Source organism: Tupaia chinensis, unplaced genomic scaffold, assembly GCF_000334495.1.
Source record: "Tupaia chinensis unplaced genomic scaffold, TupChi_1.0 Scaffold000423_1, whole genome shotgun sequence".
Classification (NCBI taxonomy): domain Eukaryota; kingdom Metazoa; phylum Chordata; class Mammalia; order Scandentia; family Tupaiidae; genus Tupaia; species Tupaia belangeri.
In genome coordinates, this window is record NW_006159928.1 from 3,068,994 (window position 1) to 3,093,136 (window position 24,143).

Here is a 24,143-nt window from a genome sequence, read left to right on the forward strand (position 1 = left end):
GCTAAAAGGAATCTGAAGTATAGGGTAAGCTCTGATAATTACACAATTATAAAAACATGCAATGTTTTGTTTAATTAACTTTTTTCTCTTTTTTTCCTTTTTTTTATTGACTTTTGTCACACGGCATGTACACTTTCTGGGGAGAGACAAAAAGAAAAGGAAAGTGAGAAATCACTCCTCAGGGCAAATGGCCACACTCATACTATACTCTCTTCTCCTCCACCCTCCTCTCAGGATTTTGGGTATGCATGCACACATGTGCGGCATGTTTTTCAAGCTGTGGGGTTAAGACTCAAACTATAAAGTAGGCCATATGGGATCCAGTGCATTAACTACCATGCCACATGCTAGCTGTGTAAGTTTTCTTTAAGTTTATAAAGTTTGAATTAATATTGTCCCAAATTCCCAAAGATCTATTTCTGTATGAGCATGAATATGAGTATAAATGTAGCTAAGTGGACTTCAACAAGCTTATGGAAAAAAAAAATGGAATTAAGTACATGTTTATTTTGGCGCATAAAAACATTAAAATATACACAGAATTTTTTCATAATGTGCAGATTGCATAAACTTTTTGAAAACATCCCTAATACCTGCAATTTGAGACATTCCTGACTCAAATTACGAGATGATCTAATTCGGGAGAAAGCCTCATGAAATGAAATGAAGTGAGATAGAAGGTCATGGTTTTGGTGAAAACTTCTCGTAAGTGTTCTCTTTGGGAAAGAAACAAAAACAAAAACAAAAACAACAGTTCAGACATGGCTACTGGCCTCCCTGTTGACTTGAAGCAGCCTGGTCCATCTGGGAATGACGTTTTAATTTCTCGTTGTGGGAGGGAATAATATGTGAAGCCTAGCTGAGTATTTTGCAAATATTATACCTGGAAATGAAATAATGACTGTGACACACTGGCTGTTTTAAAAGGCTTGTATTTAACACAGCAAACTTAAAAACACTGTGAAGAAAGTTTGTAGTGACAGTTTGATGCTTCTGTTACCATTTCGCAATAGGACTAAGGGCCATGGAACATTTCAAACTTGTATAATAAAACTGGGAAGAATGGTGAACTTTTTACGAACTTTAAAAAATTGTATTTACACAAGTGTTTATGATAAGTCAGTAGATCAGTCCAACCATATCTCTTATCATGGGGAATGCATGAAGAATTTTTAGTTGAGAAAAAGGAATTTCCTTTCATTTTACTGAGGAGCCTTTAGAATGATTGAATATTTAATTTGGAATTGAAATTTTAATGTTGTCTTTCCTATATTTAGAGATAAAAAGGAAAGGAACACTCATTCTGTTTTGTGTGTTGTTTTCTGGATGAAGTATTACTTTTTTCTTTCATTTTGTCAGAGAATGTGTGCTCACCAGGTGGAGAGATGGTAAAAAGTGAGAAAACATCTCTCATGGACAATCATCACACTGCAATCCCCTCTCCTCTATCTCCCCCTCCTTTTGGGGTTTTGGACATGCATGTATGTTTCTCCAGCCACCAGGTCCAGGACTCAAACTGCAGTCAGCCATGTGGGATCCAGCCACCTTAACCACCAAGCCATAGGTGGACCCCAAAATACTAGTTTTTATATGACTTAGAATTCAAGTGGACTATGTCCCAATTTACTAAAAATGCTTAAATATATAAGGTAAATTATACCCAACCTAGTTTATGTATAAACCAGACAATTATATATTGAATTTTTTTTCTTATTTAATTTTTTTTGTGTTTTTTTTCTTTTACTGTATATGGTGCTCAGCAAAATATGAATGTGACCCAATAAATATTAGTGGTTTTTATTTAAGTATTAAAATATTTTGCTTTGATCACTAAGATTTGATGTTATAAGGACATTAAAAATTTAAGTGCATATTGGGCTTTAGGAAAAAGAGTAATATAGACATCATTCTAGATGAAATTTATTCTATTCTGTTTTATGGTTATTTTTTATAAACATTGTCTGTAGTTTTAATAAATACTTATAGTCTCCAAATCACTTAATTATACAGAAACAATCATATTCAATACGGAACCTCAAATAGTTTCTTTCTTTCTCTTGCTTTTTTTTTTTTTTTTGAGAGGTTTTTGCTATAGGGTGCCTGCACTCACTGGAAAGACAGAGACAGAAAGAGAGATATCAGCCCCTGGGGAGGATGGCCACACTGAAATCCCTTATCCTCCTCTCCTCTTAGGATCTGGGGCACACGCTCACACATGCCTGGCATGAGTTTAAGCCACTGGGTCCAAGACTCGAACCTTGTCTACTATGTAGAGGTCCAGTGATGTAATCATTACGCCATCTTCTGGTCCCTTAACAAGTAAATTATTTCTTTCTTTCTTCTTTTTTTTTCCTAAGAGACCATATGTTGGCTACAACTCTCTTCTTACTTTTTCAGTCCACCTAAATATTAAACATAATCAAATAGGCCATAAGGCCATATTATTTAAAAAGGCCAATATTTATAATATTTGTCACTGTAGTGAGTTAAGGCTTAGATTTACAGACACATGAGGACACTTCAAAAAGTTCAAGGACAATGCAGTTAAAATATGAAATTATTACAGTGAAAAATACTTTTAAATTCATGCTTAGTTTTTCAATTAGCAATAATCGCGCCTCGGATAAACCTCATTGGCTACGATACTGCCACTGCGCAAAGCTCATGCTTAGTTTTTCTAGAAAACTTTGTATTAGATAAAAGTCAGAGTAATAATAAATTTGGAGTTTATTAAACGTTGTAGCCAACTAAATCCTTTATATGGAATTATTGTTATTTAACTCAATATAGCATGTATGATATTTGTCAAACCCAGATCCATTTCTGTTTTGTATTTTTTTTTTTTAATAGAGATTTTTGCTATAGGGTGCATGGCCTCACCAGAGAGACAGAAAGCAAAAAAATCACCCCCTCGTAGGAGGTGGCCATAACACAATCCTGTCTCCTCTGTTCTCCTCTTGGGGTCTTGGGCACACATGCACATAGGCCTGGTGTGAGTTTTAAGCCCCAGGGTCCAGAATTTAAACCACGGTTGACTTTGTGGGAGTCCAGCGATGTAATCATTATGCTATTTGCTGGTCCCAGCCCAGATCCATTTCTAAGGGAAACATTTTCACTCAGAACCTTTATGTCTATTATTATGCAGTGTAATACCATTCAAAAACACTTATTACTATACTATGGTACATTCAAGAAAAGTGTATCGATGCAAGAATATGAGAGTGCCCTGTAGAAAAGTCTCTGAACCACAACATAATCATCATCAGAATATGATTTTTTGTGTTAAGTTTCAATAATTCTTTCACATTTCTTCTATCAAAAGAATAATCTTAGTTATGAGAAACCTATTGGCTGTGGTTCAAGAGGGGTGACTCTATTGTTGTCCCCACTGCCACAGGTCAGCAGGATTGGTTCTGAGATGGACACACAATGCAAGTTATGTCAATTAGAGCCTATCAGTGTCCTCCATAGGAGATACTATGTTGGATCTATTGAAATATACTCTCTCTTCTAGCTAGGTCACTAAGATGAAATGGAACTCCAGCACTGGTACTATCAATATGGCCCATCACATGGAACTAGATGATCTGAGAGAGAGAGAGAGAAATATTATTTGGGTATTTACAGTAACTATTCCCATATTCAATAGGAGACTTTTACTTACCAGTTTTCTACACCAATAAATTATCTTTTCTATTTATGCCAATTTATTTTCAGTTTCTGTTGATTGTAATTAAAAGTTCCCCAATTAATACAGAGAAAATGAACTCCTAGTTAATGAGATCCTAACCCTCAAATAAGTAGAGATAGAAGCTATTCATAAGGCAGAGAGAAGAATGAGAAATCGTAAGGAAAGCAAAGTTAGGAGGAAGCAAAATATATTGAGGAAATAAACTGGTTTTTGGAAATGAATGAAGAGCAGATGTTTGGAAGACAGAAGTAATGCATTAAAGACTCATTGTAACCAAGTCACCCAGAGTCCAGTTTCAGCCTTTTTTATGTCCATTGGGTATTACTATGGCTTCTTTATTCCTCAAACTTGGCTGCATGCCTTAATTTCAGACTTCCTTATATCCAGTGTTTCATTATAATAAGCTGCCCCACCTCCATTATTTGATAACAATCTAAATAATTCTGTTTTCCTTGTATCTACAAGGATCTAAAAAGATTATTTTAAGCTTTTTAATAAGGTACCTAAATTTTTCACACTCCTGCTTCACCATTTTAGATGGGTTCCAGTTAAGGAAACATTTGAAATAGGGGAATGTCTCTCTTCACCTGAAAGATTTATTTTATGTCACTATCTAAGCATAAATTTTTATGCAAAACTTCTGGATCTTCGTAATTTAATTCATATCAGCATTTATTTGACATGCATTCTTTTGTCAAAATGCTTATTTTTTTAAGAAAAAGAAACAATCAGAACACTAAGGTAATACTGTATAATTCACAACTACTAGAATAGAAAACAGTAAACTTTAGAAAGAGGCAGAGCAGTCACCAGCCTCTGCATGATGCATTACTCAATAGTGTAATGAAAGAACTAGGGTTTGTGCCAGTAAATTTCACAAAAGTATATGAAATAAACAAATACTTAAAAAATACAATTTGTTAAAAATGAGCAGAAAGAAAAAAATCTGACTTGCCCAATATGAGTAGTCAGTGAAAAGCAACAGCTGTAAGATGAAGAGAGATGAGTAATTTTAGCTGATGTCCTATTCAAGAGAGCCATAATATTAGGTCTGAATTAAGTTAGTTTAATTTCATTTAAAAAATTTAATTTAATTTATATTATTATTTTTTAATTTCTAAATTAACTTTATTTATTTGTTTGTTCATTTATTTATTTATTTTAGTTTGACCAGAGGGACAAAGTGAGAGAGAGAGAAAGAGAGTGAGAAAGCAAGCCACCAGGTGCAGGACTTGAACCACTGTCAGCCATATGAGAACCCAGTGCTCTTAACCACCATGCCACCCACCAATTGAGAAAATAAGCCATCAGATATGGGACTCAACCACATTTGACCATGTGGGAATCTAGCACCTTAACCACCATGCCACCTACTGGTCCCAAGCCAGTTAAATTTCTACTGGAATTAAAGACAATCATCTTCAGAAAAAAAAAAAAAAAAAGAAAAAAAAGACTATAGTCTCTACAGCGTGTCAGTCACTATACCCACTATACAATAGAAAAGTAATAGACAATGAGAAAAATATTCAAAAATAGTAACCAAAAATCAAAAGAAAAAATGCAGTCAACAGAAACCAATGCTAGAATACCCTAAATCTTTAAGTTGTAATACAGAGGCCTTAATAAATACAAATAAATTTAGGAACTTAGATTAAAATATGGTCATAACGAATAGGCAGATAAGCAATCTCAACAGAGAAGCACAAACTCTAGATAATATCCCAGTGGAGGGATCAGCAGTTCGCATAATGGCTATGTCACTGGACTCCCATGTAGTCGACCATGGTTCGCATCCCGGACCCAGTGGCTTAAACTCATGCTGGGCACGTGTGCATGCATGCCCAAGATCCTGAGAGGAGAATGGAGGAGAAGGGATTGTGGCATGGCCATCCTCCCAAGGGGTGATTTCTCACTCGCTGTCTCTCTGTCTCTCTCTGTCTTTCTGGCGGGCACATGCGCCCTATAGCAAAAACCTCTCCCCCCAAAAAAAAAGAAAAGAACCCAGTGGAAATTTTACAACTGAGAAAAAAAATGTAATATATGATAGAAAAAATGGTTACTAAAATTGAGGATAGATCAATAGAAAATATCCAGTTTGAATATGGAAGAAAGAAGAGGTTGAAAATAAGTAAGTAGGTTATCAGTGATCTTTGAGATTATATTAAAAGAACTAAGCTATGGACCAGCATGTATTATGGTCATTAAGGTACTTGATCCCACACAGCTGTCTCTGAGGTTTGAATCTTGGACCTGGCAACATGTAAAATACAGTAAGTATGTGTGCATGCATCCCCAAAATCCCAAGGGGAGAAGAGGAGAAGGGATTGTAGCAGGCTAACTTCCTGGTGGTGGAATGATTTCTCACTTTCCTTCTCTCCCCGTCTGTCTTTCTCTGGCAAGTATATTCACTCTATGCTATAAAGTCTTAAAAAACAAAAAAATTAAAGTCTAAGATAAGTGGAAATCCAAGAAGGAAAGAAGAGAACCAATGATGGAGAAAAAGAAAAATATTTGAAGGATCCATCAATCTCTCCGACCTACCATAACAAGGTACCAAAGACTGGGTTTAAACTACAGTTATTTTCTCACATTTTTTGAGACCATAGGTCCAAATAAAACTTTCTTCAGGGTTGTTCCTGGTAAGGCCTCTCTCCCAGACCTGTAGATGCCCATCTTCATACCAGGTCCTCAAATAGCCCCTTCTCTTGCATGTGATGAAAGATCACTGGCATCTCTTTTCCCTTTTATAAGGCCACAAGTCCTACTGAATGCAAGCCTCAGCATTATGACCTCATTTAAACTATAGTAGCTCATAACAAGCCCTGTATCCAAATACAATTATTTTAGGGATTAAACTTTCAACATATAGGCTGCATGGGGATAGACTTTAGGTCAAAATAGAGAAATAATGGCTCAAATTTTCTCAAATGTTGCAACAGTTACTAATACATGCAAAATTATCAGCAAACCTCAAGCAAGATAAATATTTAAAAAGCACAGCAGATTCATCATGATAAAACTTTTGAAAGCAAAATAGAGAGAATATCTTAAAAGGAGACTGAGAAAAACAATGTATTACTTATAGGGAATTAACAAAGCAATTAATAGCTGGCTTTTCATCAAAAACAAATGTAGGTAAAATGACAGTGGAATGACATCTTTTAAGTTCTGGAAAGATGTCTACTATGGAGTTTACATCCAGATAAAAGCATTTTTCTAAAATAAAGACATTTTCAATAAATGAAAAATATTTAGATCAGTGGAACTGTACTACAAAAAGTGCTAAAGGAAAATTTACAGACTGAAGGAAAAAAATGGAAAATAAAATGTAGAATACCAGAAATGATAAATACACAAATTAGTACAAGACTCTGTTTATATTCTCTATTTAAATATATGACCTTAAACTAAAAATCATAATGCTCTGCTTTGGAAATTATGTTAATATAATATACAATATATGAGATAATGCAAAGATGATGGTAAAGGGAACTATACTTTTCGAAATGTGAATCTTAAGTTTGGGCATGTTATGGGTCTCTTTATTTCCTCAATCTCCTTAAATTTATTTATTCTATATCACTATCTGTGTAGCCTACAAAAGTTCACTCAACTTTCAAATTTTAAATCATATGACTATCTGGTACACCTTCTTGAGAATCTTCAGAGTAAATAAATGTTATGGGGTTCACTAACACCTAGGACAACATTGCTCCATTTTATTAAACTTTGCTATATGACAATTTTCTGTTAGTCTCCTTGAGAGAAGACGCTGTATTTAGTGTTCTTTGTACCTGCGTTATCTCCTACCTTGTGTTAGACACAGTGAAGAAATGAATGAAGAAACTTTTAAATAAAGGAATGCATTGTTGAGTGAAGCTAACTCAGCAACAGTAAAGACATTTAGGGAAAAGAAGTTAAATTTAGGCATGCTAATTGTGTTAAAGTAGCAGTCAGGTCAAAACATTTAAAAAGCTCTGAGGTGTGGATTTGGATTCTGAGAGAAAGGTAGGATTTAGAGGTATAACAAAGGTCACAGATAAGACTAATCTCGTAGAAAAATAAAATGCACAAAAAGAAAAAGTTCCCTAGAAATCTTTCAGAATGTAACTTTTTTTTGCTTTACTTACATGGCACTAACCTATAACTATCTAAGACTTTATCCAAGAAATTATGTATTTCATCCCGTGAAAAGGATTTTGACTGTATAAACTACAATTGTCAATGGAAAAATGTTTTCATATGTTACAGAAGGCTTATTGCCTAACCAGACTTGCAATGACTCCTTATTTTCATAAGTTAACTTCCCACTGTTTAAAATGGGACTTGCTCTCTCCATAAGTTCTTTATCTTCTGTTTGTATGATTAACATCTGGCATCAATATTATAGTAGTTTGGGAAACAATTTTGATCATGAGGTGATTTTTTTTTTTTTGAGGCTCTTTTTTGTTTGGAATCATTTTTATTACTTACACATGGTGTCTTTCTCTTTTTTCCCTCTCTATCTTTAAAATTCAAAATTAAATGTTGACTAACTTCTTTCTAAATCTTGGGATAATATTACTCGTAAGTACATGAGCTGTCATGAAAATGTGTGAGCTTTGTTTAATTACATTCAAAATTAATTTGATTTGTTCTATGGAGAGATTTTGCTTTATCCTTGCTAATTTCTTCACTTTACAGATGGTTTTCTGATATTAAAAAGGCATTTTATTTTCTATTTCATGAGTAAAAGATAAGATTGGCCTTGAAAGTTTTTAAGTTTTTAATGGTCTGCTCACCCCCACCCCCCAAAAAAAAGAGTGGAGTTATTGTAAATCTCATAAAACTATATTTAATCAGAGACCCTTAGGACTTTAACTGAAAGAATAGCTCATTTCATTAATGAGGTGAGTTCATTGTTTTTCTAATGATAAATCTCTAAGGTTCAGAAAGAGACTATACCCTTTTGCTAATAGGAGCAAGATCAGAACTCTACATCAGGACAAACTTACAGTATTGCATAAACATGTAAATTTTTTTAGAGGTTTTTGCATTAGGGGGCATGCACTCACTGGAGAGAGACAAAGAGAGAAACAATGAGAGGGAAGTGAGAAATCACCCTTGAAATGGGATGGCCATGCCTTAATTCCTTCTCCACCATTTTCCTTCTAGGATCTTGTGCATATACACACAGGCACCTGGCATGAGTTTCAAGCCATTGGGTCTGAGACTTTAACTGTGGTCTTCCCTCTGGGAGTCCAGTGACATAACTGCTATACCATCTGCTATCCCTATCAACATGTATTTTAACATTATTTACCTTTTTCTTTTTTTAAAGATTTTTACCATAGGCCACATGCATTTTTTTTTTCTTTTTAGAGGTTTTTTTTTGCTATAGGGCGCGTGTGCTCGCCAGAGAGACAGAGAGATAGAAAGCAAGAAATCACCTCCCAGGGGGGATGGCCACGCTGCAATCTCTTCTCCTCCACTCTCCTCTTGGGATCTTGGGCACACACGCACATGTGCCTGGTGTGAGTTTTAAGCCACTGGGTCCAGGACTCAAACCGCTGTCGACTACATGGGAGTCCAGTGACATAGCCATTACACTAACTGCTAGTCTCATAGGCCACATGCATTTTTCAGTCTATGTTTACATCTCTAATTACATTTGATGCAGTGTAGCCTGACTGTGCAAGAAGAAAAATTAAAAGGGTTAGAATGGAAGAAATTATGTATAAAAGCCCCAACTTCCTCTCTCCTCACTGGGTATTTCTGAGATGTTCTGTAGACTCAGAGGTAGTTCCTGTAGAGTTGGATCCCTAGTTACCCACCATGGCAATTGCTCATCACACATCATTTAGTGGCTTTTCTTGGTTTTCTGTGTATTTCCTTTTTAGTTCTTTCCTGGAGTAACTTCCACGAATCATTCACACCCAGATCTTTGTCTCCAAATCTAATTTATGCATGCATGAAATTTGGGCAAAAGAAAAGAATTAGAAAATAAGTGCTAAGGGTTTTTGATCTCTTTTGTTCTTTAATTTGCCAGAGGATGTGTGCATGCCCCAGCGAGAGACCAAAAGAGAAGGGAAAGCACTCCCTATGGATCATTCTGCAATTACTCTCCTCCATCTCTCCTTCCTTTCAGAATGCTGGGCACATATGCACATGTGCTTGGTATGATATTCAAGCCATGGGTGTTGAACTTGAACACTACATTCAACCATGTGGGATACAGGTGCCTTAACTACCAGGCCACAGATGGCCCAAGCCTTTCTAATTTCTATGGAGAAGTGGGAAATAGCAAGCCATCCAAGTGACCGCGTGGTTAAGGGAGCCAGATCCCACATGGCTGACTAAGCTGGTAGAATCCCAAACTCAGTGGCACTGGGTATATGTATGTGCATGCCTCAAATCTCAGCAAGGTGGAGAAATGAAAGTGAAGGGATTATGGCATAACCATACCACATTATAGGGTGCTTTCTCTCTCTCCCATCCTTTTTCAGTGTTCCTCTTTCTCTCTGGTAATAGTATGTACCCTTTGGCAAAATTTATAAATAAATAAAAAGATGTGGAAAATAAAAAAATAGGACTTGGGAATGTTTTTTCAGATAGCCAACCAACCATTTCTGCCCTAAAAATCTATTATTGACTTTTAAATTTTTTTTTCATTTCATTTTCTTTTATACATTCAATCACATTATTATTTGGCTTACAAAATTTCAGCAGGTGAACATTTGTCCCTAGTACTGTTGATAAAACTACAAAATATCTTCAACAAATAATACCATATTTCTTTGTGTCATTAATGCTTTGCCTCCCTATTTTTCTTCTAAATGTCCTTCCTCAGACCCTCCTCTTTCACACACACTGTATCTGGTATTTACATCTGTATAGTATGTTTCTATATCCTTTAGTCAATTAGTTTCAGTCATAGAGTATGGACACTCGGTATATATTAAGTGGGGACATACAATGCCTCTCCTTCATAGCCTGGCTTCCTTCACTCAGCAGTAACTCTTCCATATTCATCCACTTCCTGTAAAAATCCAGGATTTTTTTTTTTTATGGCTGAATAGTATTTCATTTAGGATATGTGCCACAGTTTTTCAATTTATTCATCTGTTTGTGGGCATTTGGGCTGTTTCTATGACTTAGCAATTGTGAATAGTGCTGCAATAAACATTGATGTGCAAGCACTTTTCTGATTAAGTTATTAATTACATTTAACAAATGAAAAATTTTAAGTCTGGATATATTGTGAGTTGCCTGAAATAATACTAGAAGTTATTGGTGTACTGACACATATAATCTGTTATTTACTTGTTATTAGGTACAGAATATGAGGACACATTCCCTGATCCTGGAGTAAATTCAGAAATAGAAGCGAACTGAACTTCTTTTGCCTTGGTTGACACTGTAGTCTCTTTCCTTTGCTTTTCAGTCTTGACACATAACATCTCAAATTTCATATTTGTAAAACTATACTGGTTTCTTTGTGCAGTTAAAGCTTCTACTGCTCTTTACTGATCAACATGTATTTGATATGTGTTTATTTATAATTTTATCAACACACTTTGCAGTGTACTTTTGGTGATTAAAAACAGTAGCAATATTTTCTTTAAATATATTTTTCCTCTTGATCTCAGTCATAACTCAATGACTAGATTGTCCTCTTAGACAATGGGCAAACTGTTTACAGGAAACTGATTCATTCTACTGGGAACCTAGAACTCTGGTAGAACTTCTAATTCCAGTCTGTGATTTGTTTAAATCTCATATAGACCCAGTATAACATTCTTGACACATTATCTTCTATTGAATTAGACCAACTACTGTGTTTGTTATCTCTGGGAAGTTGGAAAATTTTGTTTTTATTTTAGCTACTATACTACATAATATTTCACACTCCTTTAGACAAAATATATAGCTAAATGAATGGTTATTAAAAGAGTCATGAATAAAGGCTGGTTTTTCACTTTGAAAATAAAACTAGTGGTGAGCTAGTGGGTGGCATGGTCATTAAGATGGCTGGATCCCACATGGCTAACTACACAATTTGGATCCTGGACTTGGCAGCCTGAAAAATCACACCAGGCACGTGTGCCCCTGTGCCCCAAATCAAAAGAGAATGGAGAAGAGATTGGAACATGACTGGCCTTCACTGGAATATTTTCTCCTTTTCCCTCTCTCTCTGAAAAGCACATGTACTCTCTGGCAAAATGTTTAGGGGGGATAAAAAATAAAAGAAAAAACAGTAGTGTTCTCTAAATCTTAATTGCTATTCAAGGATACCATTAGATGTTCCCCTACCACAAATTAATAATAGCACTGTGACCCCAAATAAAAGGGGGGGTAGAAAGAAAGAGACTCTAGAACAGTTATACTTTTTTTGCAAAAGAATTTTATGTGCTTGTAATCACACAATTTTTGATGAATGATACTGTGTAATGTGTACTATCTGGAATCAAAATACCAATCATTTAATACAGCAGATAAAGAAAGGACATTAGGACATCTTTACAATATGATCATAGAATTTTGTAGAATAAGCAATTCTTTGTAATGAAAGATATATAGAGATAAATTATTTCACCACCTTTTTTCTGTGCATGAAATATGAAAATTTCAACATAAAACTGATTTTCTTATGAACTTTCCCTTTGGGTTTTCCAATAAGGAGATGATATAATTTTTTCAAGATTTGCATTGATTTGGTTCTGTTACATGTGTGTGTCCGTGTGTGTGTAAGGGAACATGTTAAATGAGCTGTCATTTTAGAATATTCATTTTCATTTACCACGGTACACAATTTATATTTAGTAGAATTTCAACATACTTTTGGCAAGAAGTCCTTGAATTAATTATGTGGTATTTAATTGTAAAGTTGATTGGTATATATTTCCATAGCATCTATAAAATTATTTCAAGTGAATTTGAGCTTATTATATTTTTGTGAATATGTTTGAATTTATAACTCTACTTCAAAAAGATAATTTTGAATATTAATTTATTGCCCTCTGGCCAATAGTCCCAGCTGTTTCTTTTATGAACACAGAAGCTTTGATGTGGCAATTCTCATTTCCTTCTATTGATACCTTTTGCCAAATATTTGTAATTATTCCTTAGGACCAAAAGATTCTGTCAAATAACTTAGAAATTGTTGACCTATCTTAGTCATCTAGTATTGCTGAAAATTTAGACTGATAATTCATTCTTTGTAAAGTTTATTTGCTTAGATTCAGAGTAAAATCTTCTATTTTCCTAAGCAATGAATTGGCTTTAGACAATACTTCACTAATTGGTTCCATTTCTATCAGACGTTGTGTACATTTATTCTTAAAGTTTGATGCATTTTGTTGGCAGGATAACTCAGGGTTGAATATAGTAGTGATTGATGTGTTTTGCTTTTTTCTAGAATATCTTGCATTTCAGTCCTCTTAAAGGACCAGTTGGATCAATCTGAAACGCTAGTAAGTAGGCTGGCTCAATGGCACAGAGGTAATGTGCTCCACTAGTGGTGCTGATTCCATATGAAAAATCATGGACATATTTCCCTGGTTGACATATACATACCAGGACTGTGTGCCCATGATCCTGGTTAGCCTATGCATGCTGGCTGTGTGTACCCATGATGCTAGCTGACTAAGAAGGGTGGTTGAGTGGAAGAGGGATTATGGTGTGAGACTCTTGTCTTTCTGTGTGTGTGTCTCTCTTTCATAAATAAATAAATAAATAAATAAATAAATAAATAAATAAATAAATAAATAAACAAACAAACAAAAGAAAGAAAGAAAAAAGAAAAAGAAAAAGCTTTATCTATTTAATGCTGTCAGATTGTCCTAAAAGCACTAAAAACTCCTGGCATGAATTTTGAGTAGTGAAGGTTGAGCTGCAAAAAGATCAGACAAATCCATATATAGTTTATTGCTGTGTATGTCTATTAGTTTCTCAATAAAATACTTAAGAAAAGGAAACACTTCTTTTACCAGATGATCTCCTTGTCTATTTGTACTGCCACAACAAATACCTAAGACTGGGTAGTTTAGAAAGTTCTGGAGGTTAGGAGGACAAGATCAAGATCAAGTTGCCAGCCAGCAAGGGTACTGACATTTCAGCTTCCAAGGTGGCAGCTTCTTGCTGCATCCTCTTGAGAAGAGTTAACTCTGTGTCCTCATAGGCCTAAAGTTGGAAGGGCAAGAAGCTAAACACTGCATGAAGGTTTTTATTTGTTTGTTTGTTTGTTTTTTATAAAGGCCTCAGTTCATGAGGCAGGAGCTCCATATGATCTAATAAACTCTTAAAGGCCCTTCTCTTAATACCATCAAATGGTCTATTAAGTTTCAGCACCTGAATTTAAGAGAGACCACATTTAAACCATAGCACATAACTACTGTTGTGAAATGAACTGTGTACCCTCAAAATTTACATGTTGAATCTCTAACCCCCAGTACCTCAGAATGTCACTATATTTGAAAGTGAAGTCTTTAAAGAGGTGATTTCATTGAAGTCAGGCCCTTAAGTTGGGTCCTAATTCAATCTGATTTATGTCCTTACAAAATGAAATTCTATCATGCTGAGAGACACACAGGCTGTGCACACACAGAGGAGGAGGAACCTTAGCAAGACACAGGGAGAGGGCAGCCATTTACAAACCAAGGAAGAAGATTTCAGAAGAAACCAAATTTAATGTGGACTTCCTAACCTCCAGATCTGTTGGAAAGTAGATTTCTGCTGATGAGACCACCCAGTTTGTGGTATTTTGCTATGAGCTCCAGCAGAGAAAGATATCTATCATATCAAAGAAATATGTGGATCTAAGTGTTTTGAAAAGAGAAGCCCATTTAACCATAAATTTGGAAAGTAGCAATAATTAAGTAAGTTGTCTAGATATCCATAGATTTGGGGAGGGAAAATAAAGAGAAACAGCTACAAAGTAACTATTATATTTAACTGAGAAACAAAAATCTTATCCTTAGAAGGAAGTCCTACTAGTATTCAGCAAATGGGGAATGAAAGTATGTGGAGAAGCGATGTGGGGGTTGTCGGATTGACATCAGTGGAACACTTAGCAATGCTGATGACACAGACCCAGTGGAGCAATGAGATATTACTACAAGTCTAAGACTAGTTGTCACTGAAGGGAACTTATCTCCCCAAAGTGAAATGAATACCTACTACTTCTCCATGTTCAAGTCCAAATGCCACCAAGTTTATCTAGGTTTTAGATAGCTTCAGGCACCATGCATAGTCACAGCCACTTCCTACTGTAGCTTCCTTCTAATATACTAGTCTGTGCACCCTTACCTCTAACCCCTCACTTCTTAGCACTGTCCCATACACTTCTCCTTCCCATGTCAGGATTCATGTAGATACTCCAGATGAAAGATTCCAAACAGCTACATGACCTTTCATCTTTAATGTGTAATAATGGACAGAGAAGACACTTTCTACTCATATTTGTCTCACCTTCCTCTGAGAATCTCACTGAAATCACTGTCTGGAATTTGGAAAAGGAATAAATCTATTATAGCCAAGATTGAGGAGGTCAACTGTAGATGACATATTTTAACATTTATTTGGATGAAAAGTGAAACAAGATAGTATTGAAGAAATGAGTTAATTGTTCAATCAGAGAGGACAAGGTTTTAGTTCAATGTCTGGTAAGGGATAGAGACAAAAGAAGAATCTATTATTAGAACCTGGGGGAAAACAACAATATCCATATAGTCATTATTTCACACACAGAACTGTTTTTAACATCACATTTAGAATTAGCTTATAGCATGGAATACATGGAGTTTGTTTTTTGTTTTGTTTTGTTTTGTTTTGTTTCTTTTTAGTTTTTTTAGTTTTTGCCATAGGGCATGTGTGCTCACTGAAGAGAGAGAGAAAGAAGGAAAGTGAGAAATCATCCCCAGACGGATACCCACATCACAATCCCTTTTCCTCTGGTATTCTTTCAGGAATTTGGGGGCATGCATGCACACATGCCTGGTGTGATTTTCAAGCTGTTAGGTCTGGGACTCAAACTGCAAAGCTGGCCATTTAGGATTCAGTGCCTTAACCCACACACCACCTGTTGGTTCCACAGTTAATTGTCGTAATAGAGTGCAAATTTGAGCAACTTCTAACAGAAGATGATGGCAAAATAGAGGAAAGGGTCAAAGTCTTATTTCATCCCACAGATAGAATGGTTGAAATGGCCTTGTAGAATTGTTGAAATTGGAAATAGATGTGTAAAGAATATTTTTCCCCAAAGTTCACTAAGTTAAATAGAAATAATTGGATGTGGTGGTACAGTGGTAATGTAACTGGACCCACATAGGAAATGTCCTGAGTTTGCATCCCAAAACCTCCCTGAGGCTCAGGTATGCACACTTACATACTTATAATCCAGGTTAGCTGAGACTAAGGAAGATCATAACATGAAGATCCTGTTGGGATTACCCATCTCTCTATACCTCTATCTCATGGAATAAATAAATTATTTCAATTTAAAAGAAAAAGAAATACAAATAAAAATGTTGCTATAAAAATTAGGAAGAAGTGAGTATAGAGTTAGAAGTATCCTGAATGATTTTTTATAACAGAGTCAATATAACTAGCTTAAAGTTACTAAATGAAGAGAAATAAAAATATATGATTAACAGTATGGTGATAACTACAATAACAAATAAAACCAGTACATTTTTTAAATGGTTATTTTTAGAAAGACTAGAATAGAAAAGGTTGGGTAGTAAATTTTTGTTGTCATTGGAAGCCTTTCTTAGCTATTTGATTGTTAACCCAGCCCATATATCATTTGGATACAAATTAAAAATTAAATTGCAAATACTATACTGATTATATAGCACTAGGTTTTTTGTCTGTTTGTTTGTTTTTGGAGAGGTTTTTACTATAGGACACGTGCACTCACCAGAAAGACAGAGAGAGAGACAGAGAGACAGAAAGCAAGAAATCATCCCCAGGGGGATGGCCACACCGCAATCCCTTCTCCTCTATTCTCCTCTCAGGTTCTTGGACATGCACGCACACGCACCTGGCAATAGTTTTAGCCACTGGGTCCGGGATGTGAACTGCGACCGACTACATGGGAGTCCAGCGACATAGCCATTATGCCAACTGCTTGTCCCAGCACTAGGTTTCTAGAATTTATTAATTAATGTTACTGAAAATATATGTAAACCCTGGAGGGTTTGCATATGCAAGGGAGACTGTTATGTTACAATAATGAATAAAAAATTTGACATCATTAATACTACCTTAAAAAAAAAAGTGACTCACTCTCAAATGATACCCATTCCTACACCAATGAGATGGGCAACTCTACCCCAAGCAGTTCCCCAGAGAGCCAGACTGAAAAAGTAGCAGAGCCTCTGCCACCTTGGAACTGTGGGGAGGAAAAGAGAGCTATGTGTGAACGATGCAAACCTTTGGCATGAAAGTAACACCTGTCAGTTATATTTATCACATAGTGGCCAGACATATCTTGTGGCTTCTTTGCTTTCCTTCAAGGGGAAGGATAAGTTTAATCATTCTATATGTCCCTCATGAGAGGAAGATGGTATGGGTACACACCAAACATCTCCATCAAAATAAAGACAATTCTTATAGATAGCTATAGTATTGTGATCAGTATTTTGAAAACTCTGCAAATCACTATGATATCATGAGGGGAAAAGAGCTAATAAATAATCAAATCTTTTCTCTAATTTTAGATTTTTTTCTAAAATTTTATTCTAAAACATATGGCATGGAGGTTAAGGTGGATGGATCCCACATGGCTGACTATGTGTTCAAGTCCCTGGGCCTGGCAGCTTGGAAGACACATCAGTCACGTGTGTTTGCATTCTCCCGAAAAGAGAATAGAGGAGAAGGGATTGAGGTGTGGCCATCTTTCTTGGATAGTGCTTTCTCACTTTCCTTCTCTCTGACTTTAGTGATGTATATACCATATAGCAAAATGCAAATAAAATAAAAATTAATATTTAAAAAAATAAACTTCAAACACCAAAATTAGAAGTTTACAGTGAATGCCTGTATACCAAGCCTCCAAATTCTGTTAACAACATATTACTATTTTTACTTTAATCACATATTTCTTTCAGATGGATTGATATCTAAACCTCTTTACCATATATTTAAAAATTTCAAATAATAACACTAATAGTAATGATAATATTCTTATTTATTGAGTACCTCCTATATTTGAGGTCTTGTAAATACACTATGATTTATCCCCAGAGGAATACTGTGTAAAGAACAATTTATTCTCTTTGCTGGTTGTAAAACAAAAGAAAAAATAAAAAGAAAATACCTAATATAGGTCACCTACTATAATTAAAGAATTAATGTTCCAAGAGTTTATATAACTTGCTCAGGTTCCCTTAGCAGATCTAGGATTCAAATTAATTTGTGTCTGAGTTTACATCCTCTATTCTTTGCCTAATATATCTCACCATCCTTGAGTTTAATACCATAATAGTACTAAGTCACTCAAATCATGTCCCTTCCCTGCTAATTAAATAAATGCAAGGGATAAGCTTACTAGAGATGTTGCTGTGCTGAAATGAAATAGATTAATTCTGTAGCTGAAGGCTGGAGGCTGGAATGCCTGAGCCAGGAATCAGTGGGTCATAGCCATCGGCACAGATGCTTCTTATGGAGAGCACAGAAAGGGGGCATCTGAGGAATAAATACCTCTCCCCCTATAAAGATAGTAGACTGAGTTATCTGATAATAAAATAGCAACTATTTTATATAGTTGAGTAGTAACCAGATTAGTAACAACTATTGCAAATAGTGGTAGATATATGTGAGGAAGATCAGGCAGGTTATAGAAAAATAAACTATTTTTTCACATGTGCATGCAATGCAGTTTATGTATGTTTATCCACAACAGAAACATTCATTCCAAAGATGATTATCTAAATGCTGTGTAAATGATCTAAATTTGCAGGATTTTATCTTATTTGACCCATCTCCCATTCCTTTTTTCCTGAAGGCAGTGCCCTACCTCTTAATCTGGGCTCTGTCCCTAGTTTATGCTTCCACTAGCCAAAAACGTTGCTATGTCATTTTTAATGCAACTAAGAGACCAGAGAATGGAATATATGGCAGGACTCTTGTCCTGCTGGAAACTGTTGTTGGCACCATAATATATCATATGGATAGCTTTTCAGATTTTTTTTCAAACAACAGTACTGCTAGTCATTTTACTGTTCTGATCTTTTTCCAGGACAATTTTAACTTGTCTTCAGAAACATTTAAGAACTCAGACAAGTCTGTTTTTGCCCTTGGGTTTTATTTATGCAGCTGAATGTCACGAAGAAAGTAATAGTTTGAGAAAGGTAGAACAACAAATTCAAATTTGAAGGTAATAACCCTGCAATTTTGCAAATTACATGTTTCATATTTGCTTAATAGTCTTGAATTCTGCCACATGCTTATGTATTACTTTCTATCTCTTCATGCTATAGAAATAGCCTGAGTGAGATTTTCTGAGATCTGTCTCAGATGCATAAGAAACAAATATTTTAGAGTATTTGATAAATAGGACATTTCACTGCTCTGCAAAATCATAAATTTCCTTCGATATAATCAATTCTTCAGATATTATGCAAGACATTCAGTAGGACACAATAATTGTTCATTGTTAAGCTGAAATTATAATAATCAAATGCTATGAATATATATGTGTTATTCTGGAAGAACTGCATTAATATTTTTTTCAGCTATACTAGCATAAGTTATCAGTAGGAACAGTATAACATAGTGGCCCAAAGCAGGGTCTCAGAAATCACATTACAGGTTTGAATCCTTTATTTACCGTCTGGCAGCTGCATCACCCTGAAAAAGATACTTGAACTATTTTCGTTGTTCAAAAATTGTATTGTTTTGTGCTGACTCTTCTCTCCAGGGTGCTAAAATAAACTGAGAGCTCTTGCATCTGAGATTCTTATAAAATCATAATTCCTTGACCTTTCAGCCCTGGTGACTGGACTTCTTTACTTTGGCCGTTTCTTTTTGTGGCACACCCAGAATTTATTATTTTTTTTCTCAGCATCGGACCTCTTACCATTTCTCCAGTGATGGTCATCTAGGCTCAGATCACTTTTTCTTCCAGTTCAAGTATACCCTAGTTCCCTTCGTTATTTACCTCATCATACTGAGTCATCATTCTTTTTCTCCTAATTATGTGTCCCCTCCTATTTCATTTCTTTCACTATTCAACCTCAACCTCATGGCTCACCAGCCTAGTCTATCACTTTCAACTTGACTTGACTGCCTGCCTTTCCATCGGACCCAAACTGAAAACCTTTAAGTTGGATCAGTTCAGTAACTCATTCTCTGTTCTCTATTGTAAAACGGTCTGACCTGGAGGAGAGAATCCATGCTATTGTGCATACCAGAGTCCCTGTCAATAATAAAATTCCAACCTATGGTTTATTGAGTACTTTCTCTGTATCGGATGATAAAATCTACACCTCTGTTCTTTGTCTTTACCTTTAGCAACCGAGTAATATAAATAATACTGTTCTCCATCCTACAGGTCAGAATCTATTGCTTAGAAATGTTGAGATATTGGGGACTAGCAGTTAGCGTAATGGCTATGTCGCTGGACTCCCACATAGTTGACCGCGGTTCACATCCCGGACCCAGTGGCTTGAAACTCACGCCGGGCGCATGTGCGTGCCCAAGATCCCGAGAGGAGAATGGAGGTGAAGGGATTGCTGCATGGCCATCCCATCTGGGGGGTGATTTCTCGCTTTCTGTCTCTCTGTATCTCTCTCGCACCGCACCCGCCCTATAGCAAAAACCTCTAAAAAAAAAAAAAAAAAAGAAGAAATGTTGAGATATTAGTCAAAATCAAATAATTAGTAAATGGGGGACCAGTAGATGACATAATGGGTACATTGCTGGACTCCCGCATAGTCGACCATGGTTCAAGTCCCCGACCTGGCAGTTTAAAACTCATGCCAGGTGTATATGCATGCATACCCAAAATCCCAAGAAGAGAATGGAGGAGAAGGGATTGCACTCCTGGGGAGTGATTTCTCACTTTCTATCTCTCTGTCTCTGTCTCTCCAGTGATTGCATGCACCCTATAGCAAAAAAATAAAAATAAAATAAAATAAAAAAGCAACTCTCTCTAAAAATGTGATAAAAAAAATTTCTTAAAAATTGTGAATGGTTCAGGCTGAGCTTGAATTTCAATCTTTCTTTCCAAAGCATTTCTTAACCACCGTACCATGTAATTATTGGTAATGTGTTGTCAACTGTACGTACCACTTTATTATGTGCTTTCTACTTATCTTTTTGTAAACTTTTGATTGTTTTCTTTTTTTGAATTCCATAAATACTGTGTCATTTGATTTTCCCTTGTATAGTTTGGCAGCTATACATTCTGTACTTGTAAGATTGTTTAACTTTGAAAAAAAATATGTAGCCTCTCTATACGACATATAAACATAGCCATAAATTTTGTATTCCTCCAAGGAAATGTATAATGCATGGCTTTTAGAGCACTTTAATATACATACATATTATATATAAAATTATATACATATTATTTATATTATATTAATTATATTAAATATATACATATTATAGATATATGTGTATATGTGTGTATAGTGTATATGCATGTGTGTGTGTATATATATATAGTGTATATATAGTCATCATAAAAATCATAAGGTATTTTTCTATGTTTTCTATGTGAAAATGAGTCATGACATTTCCAATAAATACACACACACACACATCTATTTTTCTATGCAAAAATGCATAGGGACTTTTCCAACAACTTCCTCCCCAAGATATATATATCTATATCTATATCTATATCTATAGATATATATGTATGTTTTTGCCTCAATTTGCTGATGTAGAACTCCTAAACACCTCATCGATGAGGAGAGTCTTTTCTTCTTAAATTTGATCTTTCACCTTGGTTCCTGAGACTAAGCTCTCAAGACCTTTGTAATTTCTTGAGGAATATCTGGCACAGAATGCCCAATTCCTTAGAATTTCCTGGGCAATAGGAGCATCTTTCATTCTAACAAAGCACCTTCCAGATAACCTTAGAATGGGGGGTGGTTGCCAGGGGAGCAAGCCTTGTGATTAGAGGACTGGAACTTTAAATTTTCCCCATCACCATACCCTCTAGGGGGGAAAGTAGGAGAAGCATGGCCACCAGTGACCATTTATATAATCATTTAAGCCTCCATTGTGAAGTCTCCACAAACCCTAAAGGACAGGGGTCAGAGAGCTTCCAGACTAAACAGATGGAGGTACGTAGAGGGTGGTGCACCTGGAGAACTCATGGAAGCTCTCTGCTTTTTCCCACAGGCATTGCCCTATATATTTCTTCTTTTTGTATCTTCTGCACTGACCTTTTTTATAAAACAATAACTGTTAAGAAAATCTTCCTCTACACCTGTGAGCCATACTAGAAAATTAATCAAACCTGAGGAGGAGGTCATGGGAACTCTGATTTATACTTGATTAATCAGAAGTGTAGGTGGCAATCTGCTACTTGCAATGGAAGGCAGTCCGGTGGACTGAGCCTTTAACCTTGGGATCTAATGGTATCTCCTGGTAGTGTCAGCATTGAATTGAATTATGAACCCTGCTGGTTGTGATTTCGCCCCCACACATTTTAGTGGTTAAAGGTGAAGTGTGTGTGTAAGAGTATGAAAGAAAAAAAAACTTAAAAAAATATTTTAGACATGCAAACACACTTGCACTCAACTGTGTTTCAGGGTTTGTTGGACTTTTTTGACATCTGTTTTATTGAAGATCTCATCTTCAATAAAAGGAAATTTTCCTTTACCGTGCCAGTTCTACCTAGTTTGTAATTTTTGCTTTTTTTTTTTTTCAATAGGATTTGGGGAAATTAACAAATTTCATCACAAGGTCCTCACCACCAAAAGTCCATCTTTTTTTTGAAGCATTATTATTTGCAAATTAATTATTTCTTCTACTTGTATATTCCCTTTTTTCCAAATCTTATCTTTTCTACTTGCCTGCGAATTAAGTTCATGATATGTACATAGAGAGATCATAGATACTGTTCTTACATTTTTGTCTTTTGTTTAGTTTGATTCATAAAATGAGATATTAGACATTTATTAAGAGTCTCTAATTTAAAAATTGACTTGAGCTTATCTTCTAGTTATATCTTGAAAGATTTTTCTGATAGCCACATGTATATAACATCAAGGATATCAAGAGAACAGCATAATGCTAGAAAATTTTAGAGAATCTGTTATTTATATTTATATATATAAAGTCCAAGAAAAGAATAATGGCATATAGAAATCTCATTCCACCCCCCCCACATGGCTTCATTTGTCAGTATTTGAGATAATACCTGTATTCTTCTCCTTTGGTCTCTCTCTAACTACTGTTACCTCATGAGTATATGAATAGTTAAATGCAGAATTCTTCCAAAATTGTTAGATAGATTAACTAAATCTAGAAAATTTTAACATGTATGTTATATATTCATCTACTACAGGGAATTACCCCTCAAGAATCTGTTCTTATTTTAAACTGCAGCAATTTCCAAATTACTCTTACTTTTTAGATCCTTCCTCTCAAATTATCATTCATTCTCTGAACAGAGTCAGCAATTGATAACTCTACCTCAGGAAAGGTTTCTTTCATTGCTGAGCAACTATGAATAATTATTAAAAAATTATGTCTTAGCTGGACATGTGATGCCTAGCACTGACAGGTGGCATGGTGGTTAAGGCACTGGATTCCTACATGGCTGACTACAGTTCTAGTCCTGAACCTGGTGGCTTGAAATTCATACCAGGCACATGTGTATGTGCACCTAAAATCTAGAGAGGAGAATAAAGAAAATCCTCATCCCTAGGGGAGTGATTTCTCACTTTCCCATTCTCTGTCTCTGTCTCTCTTTCTCTGTCTCTGTCTCTCTCTCTCTCTCTGTTTCTCTGGTGAGCACACATATCTCCTGGCAACAACATAAAATAGAAAAAAGCATAAATGTCACTCACCTATATAGTATAACCTTCATTTTGAAGATTTCTGGCATATGGTTTGTCCTTTTTACACATGACAAGTTTTCAAGTATTTAAAGTTACTATATCACACTCAACACATTGTTTTTTTTTTTCTCCCAGTCTAGTGATCTCTACTTCTATTTGTATGAAATAATTTTTATAACTTTATTTATGTGCTTTGAGATCTTTTTAAATACATATGTCCTTTTTTTTGTAATGTCAATTAATTCAATTTCTTGCCTTTGACCAACATTTTAAAAAGTATGTTCAAGGATGGGATGGTGGTGCATTGGTAAAACCCCCTTCAAGGCTGACCACATGGGAAAGTTCCAAGTTAACATTTTTTAAAGAGGTGTTTGCCTTAGAGCACATGCATTTGCAGGAGAGAGAGAGAGAGAAGGACAGAAATAGAGAGAGGGAAAGGGAGAAATCAC

The 24,143-nt window shown here is 35.4% G+C and overlaps 1 pseudogene; it reads right to left on the reverse strand.

The window, feature by feature from the left end:
- Positions 1 to 2,505: 2,505 nt before the first annotated feature.
- LOC114008977 (uncharacterized) lies at positions 2,506 to 2,663 on the reverse strand (annotated as a pseudogene).
- Positions 2,664 to 24,143: the final 21,480 nt, after the last annotated feature.